Below are 9,879 nucleotides of genomic sequence, written 5' to 3' on the forward strand. Positions count from 1 at the left end.
ATGTTTCATGACTGGAGCGTGGATGATCAACATACCAATTTGCAGCCCTCTAGCCTCAGTAGTTTTTAAGATCTGAGGGCGGGCGGACAGACAAAGCCGGCACAATAGTTTTCTTTTACTGAAAACTACAAAAAACCGGTAAAGAATTTTACTATTTCCAGTCCCTTACATCGGACATAATTCAATTTTAGTTAATTCCTTGATCTTTAGAAATTGCTGCTATGTCTAGAGCTGCTGTCAACTAGGAGGGGGCTAACACAGAATTAAAATTAATGTCAACAGAAACAAATAAATATAAATAAAAACATTTAGAAATAACTAAAAAATGAAAATAAAAATAATCATAAATAATGCATTCTGCTTTAATGGTTTTAGGGAAAATCAGCCTAAGATTTTACCTCCAGTGTGTAAAGAAAACTGATGGTTCAGAAAAGCACTGAAAGCTACAGTTCAAAATGGCTTGGTTCTTAATCACTGAATTTGCGTGGTCTATTTCAAAAGTTTTTCTTTAGCAAAACTGTTCACTGAAAAAAGTTGCCCATGCGAAGTATTGCTACTCGCGAAGATAATTTTTTTTGGAATCATAGATTCCTAACTATGAACCTGGCTCAAAAGATGGTATAAGTTAAGCAGGGTGGTGTGGGCAATTTTGTTTTGATATTCACTTAAATATAGTACATTCTTTTCTGGGCCTTGAAAAAAATCGATCAGTGCAATATAAGTTTACTGATACATGTTCAAAATGTTTATTAATCTAGTGTGATAAGACTTGTCAAGGTCGAGTGGATTCTACTGTAATTACTCTTCATTTGAAAGGGTATTTTATCACTGCTTTAATTTTAGATGGTGCAATAATTCCCTTTATCTATGAGAGAGAGAGAGAGAGAGAGAGAGAGAGAGAGAGAGAGAGAGAGAGAGAGAGAGAGAGGTTCTATTAATTTTTTCTGCTTCTTTCTCATCTAGTTTTACTGTGGAAATGGCTTACAAAGTCATCAAGGTCATTTTGGCCCCCGCCATTAGTCATCCGCATTAGAACCACCACATATTTGAGTGGGTATTATTTTTCAGACGTAATATTTCTATCAGTGTTTTGTTTATAGCGCACAAAAAAAAAATTTGATCACAAAAAATTAAGAGAAATATCAGCTGTGCTTTAGGAAAAAATTATGCCGGAAATGATAATGGAAGCACTGAACTTTCAGCTGCTCTTAAATTTCTGGGTATGAAAAGATTCGTGCAAAAAAAAAAAAAAAAAAAAAAAAAAAAAAAAAAAAACTCGGAAAATGTTAAAAATCACTTATAACAGTCTTAATTATCTTAATTTACTGATGTTACTGACATCGACGTAATTTGTATTATCTTCACGATCCAAACAACTTGATACAAGTTGTCAAGTCTGGACGAATCGTTACGTGTCAGCTCATGTGTAACAGAACGTCGGGTAATCCTGTTTCTCGAGTCATTTTTAGCCCCGTCTACCATTATAACTTCGTAATGAGATATCGGCATTAGATAATTGGTTTATTACCGAAGTCTTCACCAAATTACTGCCGTAATAGCTTATAACCATGGCATCGTCCTCTGCATTTGCCGGTGTCTTCTTGTGGTAACTTTCGGTGGATGAACGTCAATTCGATTGAAGAGATAGATTGGCTGCCCTCGGGAGCAAAGAGCTTCTCTTGGGGAGTCTGTCACTTATAAAAGGTATATTCACTCGCGCTGATTTATGTAAGGGTGGGATGAAAGTGGCTGTTTTTCGTTAGGGTATAAACGGCAGATGGAATTCATCTTTTGCAAATAGTTACACAGACGACAATGAGTTTTTTTCTTTTGTTAGGTGGAAATGATAGACGGATTTTACCTTTTACAAATAATTGCACAGACAACAATGAGGTTTTTTTTTTTGTTAGGTAGAAATGATAGACGGAACTTATCTTTTACAAATAGTTACACATATAACAATGAAGTTTTTTTTCTTTTGTGGACAGACTGCATGAGTTCCGCTCTAGCCACAGAAATGCCTATCAATCAAGTATCCTATTCACGTAAAGCTTTGCGTCCGAAATTTATAATATATATATATATATATATATATATATATATATATATATATATATATATACATATGCATATATATATATATATATATATATATATATATATATATATATATATATATATAGTCTCATCAGCAGTAACAAAAGCTATATGGTTCACCTTATGCTATTCAAGACGATGAAGCGCATTTAACGATTTCTAGTTTTTACATGGCTGATGTGATTGCAATTAGGTAATGCAATTACGTGACGTGTATTCATTATATCCGTTAAGTAAATGAAAACGAGAATGTAATTATAATCCAGTAAGAACAGTCTTACAGATGTTTATAGGGACTCCAGCGGTCATCAACCACGAATGGATCAATATGCTGGGATTTTCTTCAGAGTCAACGCCAAGCCGCATCCATTATTCTTCTCGGCAATTATGTAAATAGAATAACCCTTTCATTTCGCAATTATCACCCATTTCTTCTGAAATTACACGCCGTTCCTTCCGGCGTTCATCAACGTTCTAATTCGTATGGGAGGACGGTAATTGGCACCGACGCGACGTCCCTGTAGCATGATGATGTCGACAAATCCTGTCAATATTGTTCCGTGCAACAGTTTGGTAGCCATGACAACAGGCATATTGGTCAGAGAGTCACCGTTGTGGTTTCGTGTGCCTTGAGATCAATGTATGGAGTTCCCCCTACCCGCTTTTTTTTATTTGACTATCTTCCATTTTGCTACATGCTGGTGTTAATATACGAAGGCACCAACTAGGACAGGGACCAAGTATAATAGAAAAATGAACCAATGGCGTCTTTCACAACATGGTCCTTGGTGACAAAAAACGCCTGTCATGGAAAAAAAAAAGGGGAAGGTTCGAAGGCAAGACAGTAGTTCAGCTAAAATTATGCTGGAGATGGATGCTATTTATCTATTCGCTAATAGAGACTCAATTTCATATAAAATATTCTGAACTGCAGTACCGCTTATCAGCAGTTACACAGATTCGAAGGCAGAATGACGTGGGAAGGGAGAAACGATAATGTGTAAAGGGGAAGGGAAAAAAAAAGCAAGTCATGCAGTGGGAAAAGGGGATACAGAGTTGCTGAAAGCCTTGATAAAAATTTGAACTGAATTCTCTCGTTCTCCTAGCTCAAAGTTTTCATTGTTCGCAACAGCTGACGGCACAACATGATTGGGACAAGTGACACGACCAGTTTAATTAATTTTTTCTTATTTTTAAATAACGATTTCAGCTATTTCGGTCATCCTCAAAGGTTATGGGAATGGTGTAAGAAGGCAGACCGCTTGTTTCTCCTTATTTTCCCCATACAAAATTTGGGCCTACTACACTACGGAATAATGATTAAAAACAGGAATATTCTTTTTTCTCACATTTGGCTCCTTATGAAGTTTTAGTTCTCTGTAAAAGAAAACTGTTGTACCGGCTTTGTCTGTCCGTCCGCACTTTTTCTGTCCGCCCTTACATCTTAAAAACTACTGAGGCTAGAGGGTTGCAAATTGGTATGTTGATCATCCACCCTCCAATCATCAAATGTAACAAATTGCAACCCTCTAGCCTCAGTAGTTTTCATTTTTTTAAGGCTAAGGTTAGCCATAATCGTGCGTTCTGGCAACGGTATAGGCCATGCCACCACCGGGCCGTGGTTAAAGTTTTATGGGCCCGGCTCATACGGCATTACACTGAGACCACCGAAAGGCAGATCTATTTTCGGTGGCCTTGAGTATACGATGTACAGAATACTCGATTGTGCCGAAGGAACTTCGGCGCATTTTTAACTTGTATATTATCATCGAAGCTTGCATAGGTATCCTTGCTTTAATCTGTTCATGATACGATTGCTATATTAGCCCAGTAATATGCAAAGTTATATTGAGTATATGTGTGCACTGCAAGTTAGACTTCGGGTACACGTCTTTAATGCTAAAGCTGTTTTTATAAAAATTTCCCCCCCCCCTCTCTCTCTAAAAATAATTTAAGACAAAATAATCTCATCTCCCTGCTATCTTACCAGACAAATCGGTTTCATAGAATATACTTTTTTGAGGTGGCAAAATAAATATTTTTTACCATTGTGGTTATTCCCCAGGTATCTTCTAATATCAAAAATGGTCTGGATTTCTCGAAGTTCTAGAACGAAAGCCGCATTTTCCCATACGTACTGAAAAATTAAAATGCAGAGAAAGCTGACCACACCAGGTATATCGCCCCAAGGGCCTCCCTGGGCAAAAACCCTGGGTCATTTGCGGCCAAACAAATAATCCTTTAAATGTGAACCATTTTAACTTTAGATTAGGGAAGCTGAGGTCGTTTCACCATCTCTCTTGAGTATTGATATGGAAATCGACAGACATCTTCAGCTGCGGTAATTATTCAGAAGTGGCCTAAAGGCAGTCGACTGTGGTCTTGACATTTATTTTGCTCAGTGCGACTCTGGAGGGGAAACAAAAATAATTTCATTTGGGCGCTTTTTTCCTATGGATGGAGTCGACGTTCATTTAGGCAGTATTTTTGTTCTGATAGGCTTTTAGTCATCAGATGATTTTGAAATGCAGTTAGTAGAAATATCACACTAGAAATATTGTCATAATAAAAATATGACGTAGGCAGCTTTTCATTAGCCTTTCGTTTCCAGTTGATTTTGAAATGTATGAATAGAAATGTCATAATAAGAATGTGATCACATTAGATGTATGAAAAGGCTAAAATATTTACTTATATTTCTTAATATTTGTCTTGACTACATTCTGTTTTCAAGCAACGAAAAACACATGATTGCAAAATCTACAGTAACACATTTCATGATTTGTGTAGTTACTTATGTTCACTCATTTGTTGGAGTTTTCACAGTCATCATGGTTTATTTTCTTGACGTAAAGGATGCCTTACGTATTATAAGATAGAAGATTCTTAGTCTTGCAAAATCAAGCAGAAAAAAAAGAAACAGAAAATAGGAAGTGGAATGCTCCAGTGGCTGTACTTGAATAAAAATCATTCTAAAAGTCTATGAATCACCGTATTGTCAGTTCTGAATGCTTACATCTAAGAACTCACTAAGGGAATAATTAGGACTCCAGGGACTCTGTATTCGAGCATCTGAGAGGATTTCAGTACTAATAAAGGTTTGCATTCCTCCTGTCAGGTACTTCCAATCCATCCCGTTTTCGACAACGGACGTATACTACCATTTTTGGCCCTAGAAACTCAAAGCGAGTTGGCGTCTTGACCGAAAAACGGGAAAAGACCTAAAGATAGAGCACTTAGTCCAACGCTGGTCCCAGCTCGGCATGAGATTCATGGGACAGAGGACAAATAAATCGCCAGTCGAGACATAAACTTTCTCGATAGCTGGAGGCTGCAAAAGATTTCAAGATACAATATTTTCTAGTTAGTTGTGATCTTCAAGAAATACGCCGTTGGGTTCTGATTTATGTTAAGAAATTTTTGGGAATTATTTGCCTAGATTTGTTCTATGTACTCAGCAGTTATCAAAGTTTTAATCACATTGCATTTGTGTATTTCAGGTACCCTGTTGATGAAAGAGGTACTGTTAAATGAACCCCTAAAAATGGCTACTCCTCAAGAAAAGGCACAATGTGTGTCATGGTTTACTGAAACAAAATCGGATACGCAGACTCAGCGAAACTACAGAACTAAGTATGGAAGAGATCCACCGTCACGTCCGTCAATTCGTGCATGGCACAAGAAATTTATGGAGACAGGGACAGTGTTGGATAAAGGGAGGAGTGGACGACCAAGAACATCTGAGGAAAACATCGATCGTGTAAGACAAGCCTTTGATCGTTCTCCTACAAAGTCCATCCGTACTGCTGCCAGACACTTACAGCTACCACGTTCAACAGTGCACAAAGTCCTACACAAGAACTTGCGATTGCTTACGAAGTGCAACTCACAGGCACTCGAGCAAATGATAAACAAAACGAAAAGAGTTTGCAAACATGCTAGACTGAATTTCAGGCAAACGAGTTTGTTTTAGTGATGAGGCAAATGATAAACCAAGATGAAAAGAGTTTGCAGTTAACATGCTGGAACGAATTTCTGAGGATGAAACGTTCCTCAACCGAGTTTGTTTTAGTGATGAGGCAACCTTTCATGTTTCACTTGAAACTGAACACACATAATGTGAGAATCAAAGGTGGGGATCAGAACATCCCCAAGGTTTTTGACTTGTGACTAGTAACTGTCCTATCCTTTCGCTTACACCTCACTCACAGTCATCCCAATATGACCTGGAACTTCACCGAGATAGTCCAAAGGTGAATGTGTGGTGTGGGATCATGTGCAATCGAATCATTGGTCCATTTTTCTTCAACGAGACATCAATTACTGCAGATGTTTACCTTGACCTTTTGACTGAATATGTGGCACCACAACTAGATGACCTTTAACCAACCATCATTTTCCAGCAAGATGGTGCACCACCACATTGGGGACTGCATGTTCGTGGGTTCCTAAATCAAACATTTCCAGACCGGTGGATTGGAAGGGATGGCCCAATTCCCTGGCCACCTCGTTCACCAGATATCACTCCCTGGACTTCTTTCTATGGGGTTATGTTAAAGATATCGTGTATCGAACAAAGATATGGGACATCACTGATCTCAGGCAAAAGATCACTGATGCCATTGCCACCATTGATGAGGCTATGCTACAGCGAACATGGCAAGAAATCGAGTACCATCTTGATGTGCTTCGTGCAACTAATGGTGCCCATATAGAGGTGTATTAAATGAGGCAAAAAACTTCAATATCTACTCCTCATTTTGTAATAATTTCCAATTTGTAAAGTTCATTTGCATTTGTAATATACACACACATTTAAATTGTAAAGAGACTTTATGGAGAATCTGCTGTTCACAAGGAAACTGGCTTCTTAATATTGTTTACCAAGACTACAGTGAGTATTATGACTAAACACATAAACTCTTATGTAACCGTAATCTATTCAAATGTGTAGATGTAAACAATATCTATGAATATAATGGCAGCATTAAACCGCAGTTTGTCATCAGAGAACACTGAACAAAATTGGTGTAAACTACATGGTATCCAGGTGCTGGTTCAATAATTTACTGCGTCTTTTCACTCACATGAGACAAAGAGGAGCTTTGTCAATATCTAAAGGATTAATCTGCATGTATCTGGAAGGACTTCAAAAACTTATAACATTTGCCTGAAAAAATTATTTACAATGAAGTTATGAAATCTGTCAGTACAAATAAATCTTCCTTTGGGTCGAGGAGCCACTGTGATACCAAATTTTTGGAAATGTTTACAAGCGAACCGGCATGACAAAGAAACGGACCTGTTTAGTCTTTATATACTTAACTGACAGCTAAGGATACGTTATGATAGCTGTTTATCTCAGTCATAGTAGACTGCATTTATTTCACAGATTTTGAGGAGATGCTATGGAAGGTGATAATCAGATGATAATTACTACACATTTTATCGTGTACATAAAGAGTACTCATCAATGTACACAGTAGACTGTTTTTCCTGTTTCAGATGATGCTCCTTATTTTATCTATCTATCCATCTATCTATCTATCTAACTATCTATCTGTCTATCTATCTATGTACCTGTTCTTGGTTAGATGTTCGTTCGACTTCGCAGAATACACATTATTTTTTCGGTCTCCGTAAAACTACAGCTCCCGCGAATACAATAAAAAGAGAATACGAGCCCTTGTATTTCTAAAATAACTTTGGAGGCTTTTGCGCATTAAAAGACTCTTACGGCACATCACAGGTAGAGGCTGGTTTTCTCTCTCCCCCACCCAAACCTCAAGCACGAAAGCACGATCTTTCTCTCAGTGAGCTTGACAATAACTCAGCCTTATGAACGGACGACACTCGCCTCTTTCCAACAAGGCGGAGATCACGTCCCCTGGGGTGGAAGCTTTTCAGCCCTCCCATGTGGCCTCTGGTGACCCCCACTGAAGGGGGGCGGGGGGAGGGGAAAAAACGGCGCGTGTTTTGGGTCACAAGTGCACCAATTAAGCTGAAGTTTTAGTGGGACCTCCGCCGAATCTCATTTCTCCTGTTAATTTTTGGAACGTTGTTCGGAACATGTCCCAGACATATTTTTGTTGGGGAAGTCATGCAGGGCACAACGAGAACCAGGCAGAGGTGAATAACAAATTTTAGACTTTTTTCTTCATTAACCATTCGTTTTTGCCGCACACAATTATGTCATTTCGACAGTTGTGTGGCTTTGGTTTTGAATTAATCCATCTCTATCTTTTAACTTTATTTATTTATGAATTTTTTTGTAAACCCTGGGAGAAAAGGGTTTGTGTTGAAGACGCAGGTATGATATTGATTCTGTCAGCTTACTTCGAAAATATCCATACGTTAACAAAATCACGAACAATGTTAGCAAGTATCCTATGATCTGCATTTTTATGTTAAACTGCCTCTAATGCTAGTAAATTATGATAGTGCATCCCGTCCCAAATGAACAATCCTTCTTATTGAATAAATCATGAAAGGAAATACTAAGGATATATTAACATGTATCCAAGGATTTAAATTCATATGTATATCTGTTTCTAATATCAATTACTATGATAATGTATCCCTTCTCGGAGGAAGGCGACCCATAACTGATTAAATAAATCCTGAAATAAATATCGAATCTATTGCTTTCATTGCTTTTCCTGCTAGTGGTTTTACTGTATATTTTAATAATGTGTTTTGTGTTAATTCTGACATTGTAAAAAATGCTGAGGAGATTTGTGAATTTCACTAACCCGGGTGAACATGAGAGAGCGACTTCTCCAGACACTTCTCTTTAGAGGTCTGTCTGTCTGTCTGTCTGTCTGTCTGTCTGTCTGTCTGTCTGTCTGTCTGTCTGTCTGTCTGTCTGTCTGTCTGTCTGTCTGTCTGTCATTTGCTTTCGCTTTCTCTGAGTTCTGTTACCATATGACCTTCAAGTGTATCATTCGATATCCGTTTCGTGTCATTTTCCCCTTATACTCGCCTTTCTCATATTTAGTTGTTAGTAAAAGAAAACTATTGTGCCAGCTTTGTCTGTCCGTCCACACTTCTTTTTCTGTCCGCTCTCAGATCTTAAAAACTGCTGAGGCTAGAGGGCTGCAAATTGGTATGTTGACCATCCACCCTCCAATCATCAAACATACCAAACTGCAGCCCTCTAGCCTCAGTAGTTTTTATTCTATTTAAGGTTAAAGCTAGCCACAATCGTGCTTCTGGCAACGATATAGGATAGGCCACTACCGGGCCTTGGTTAAAGTTTCATGGGCCGCGGGTAATACAGCATTATACCGAGACCACCGAAAGATAGATATATTTTCGGTGGTCTTGATTATACGCTGTAGCGACTGTACATAAAACTCAATTGCGCCGAAGAAACTTCGGGGCATTATTTACTTGTTTACGTTCGCATCCACGTTCCCTTTAAAATATAACTGAAATGATCAGAATAAAAAGACTAAACTAAATAAACCACTTTCTTAAAGGGGTTTCTACAATTCAGAAAATGAGTTACTGTGCTTGCTTTTGCCTCCACTAAACTAGTTCTCTCTCTGTCTGTCTGCCTGTCTTTGTGGAGGCACCATCAGCACTATTTTTGTCTCTCACTTCTTCCAAGTTGTTTTTACCCACTTGCGGAAAACTCATTGCAGATTCGGGGGAATTTCCCGCTCGTGTAATGTGGTCACGCGATGGAATGCGAAGGTAGTACGGCCGCCATTCGAAGGAAAAATGGTCGTTTCAGAAAGCAATGTTCTTCGCTTATCTCTTGTGTACTGAGATAAAGAG

This window comes from Macrobrachium rosenbergii, chromosome 43, assembly GCF_040412425.1.
Source record: "Macrobrachium rosenbergii isolate ZJJX-2024 chromosome 43, ASM4041242v1, whole genome shotgun sequence".
Taxonomy (NCBI): Eukaryota; Metazoa; Arthropoda; class Malacostraca; order Decapoda; family Palaemonidae; genus Macrobrachium; species Macrobrachium rosenbergii.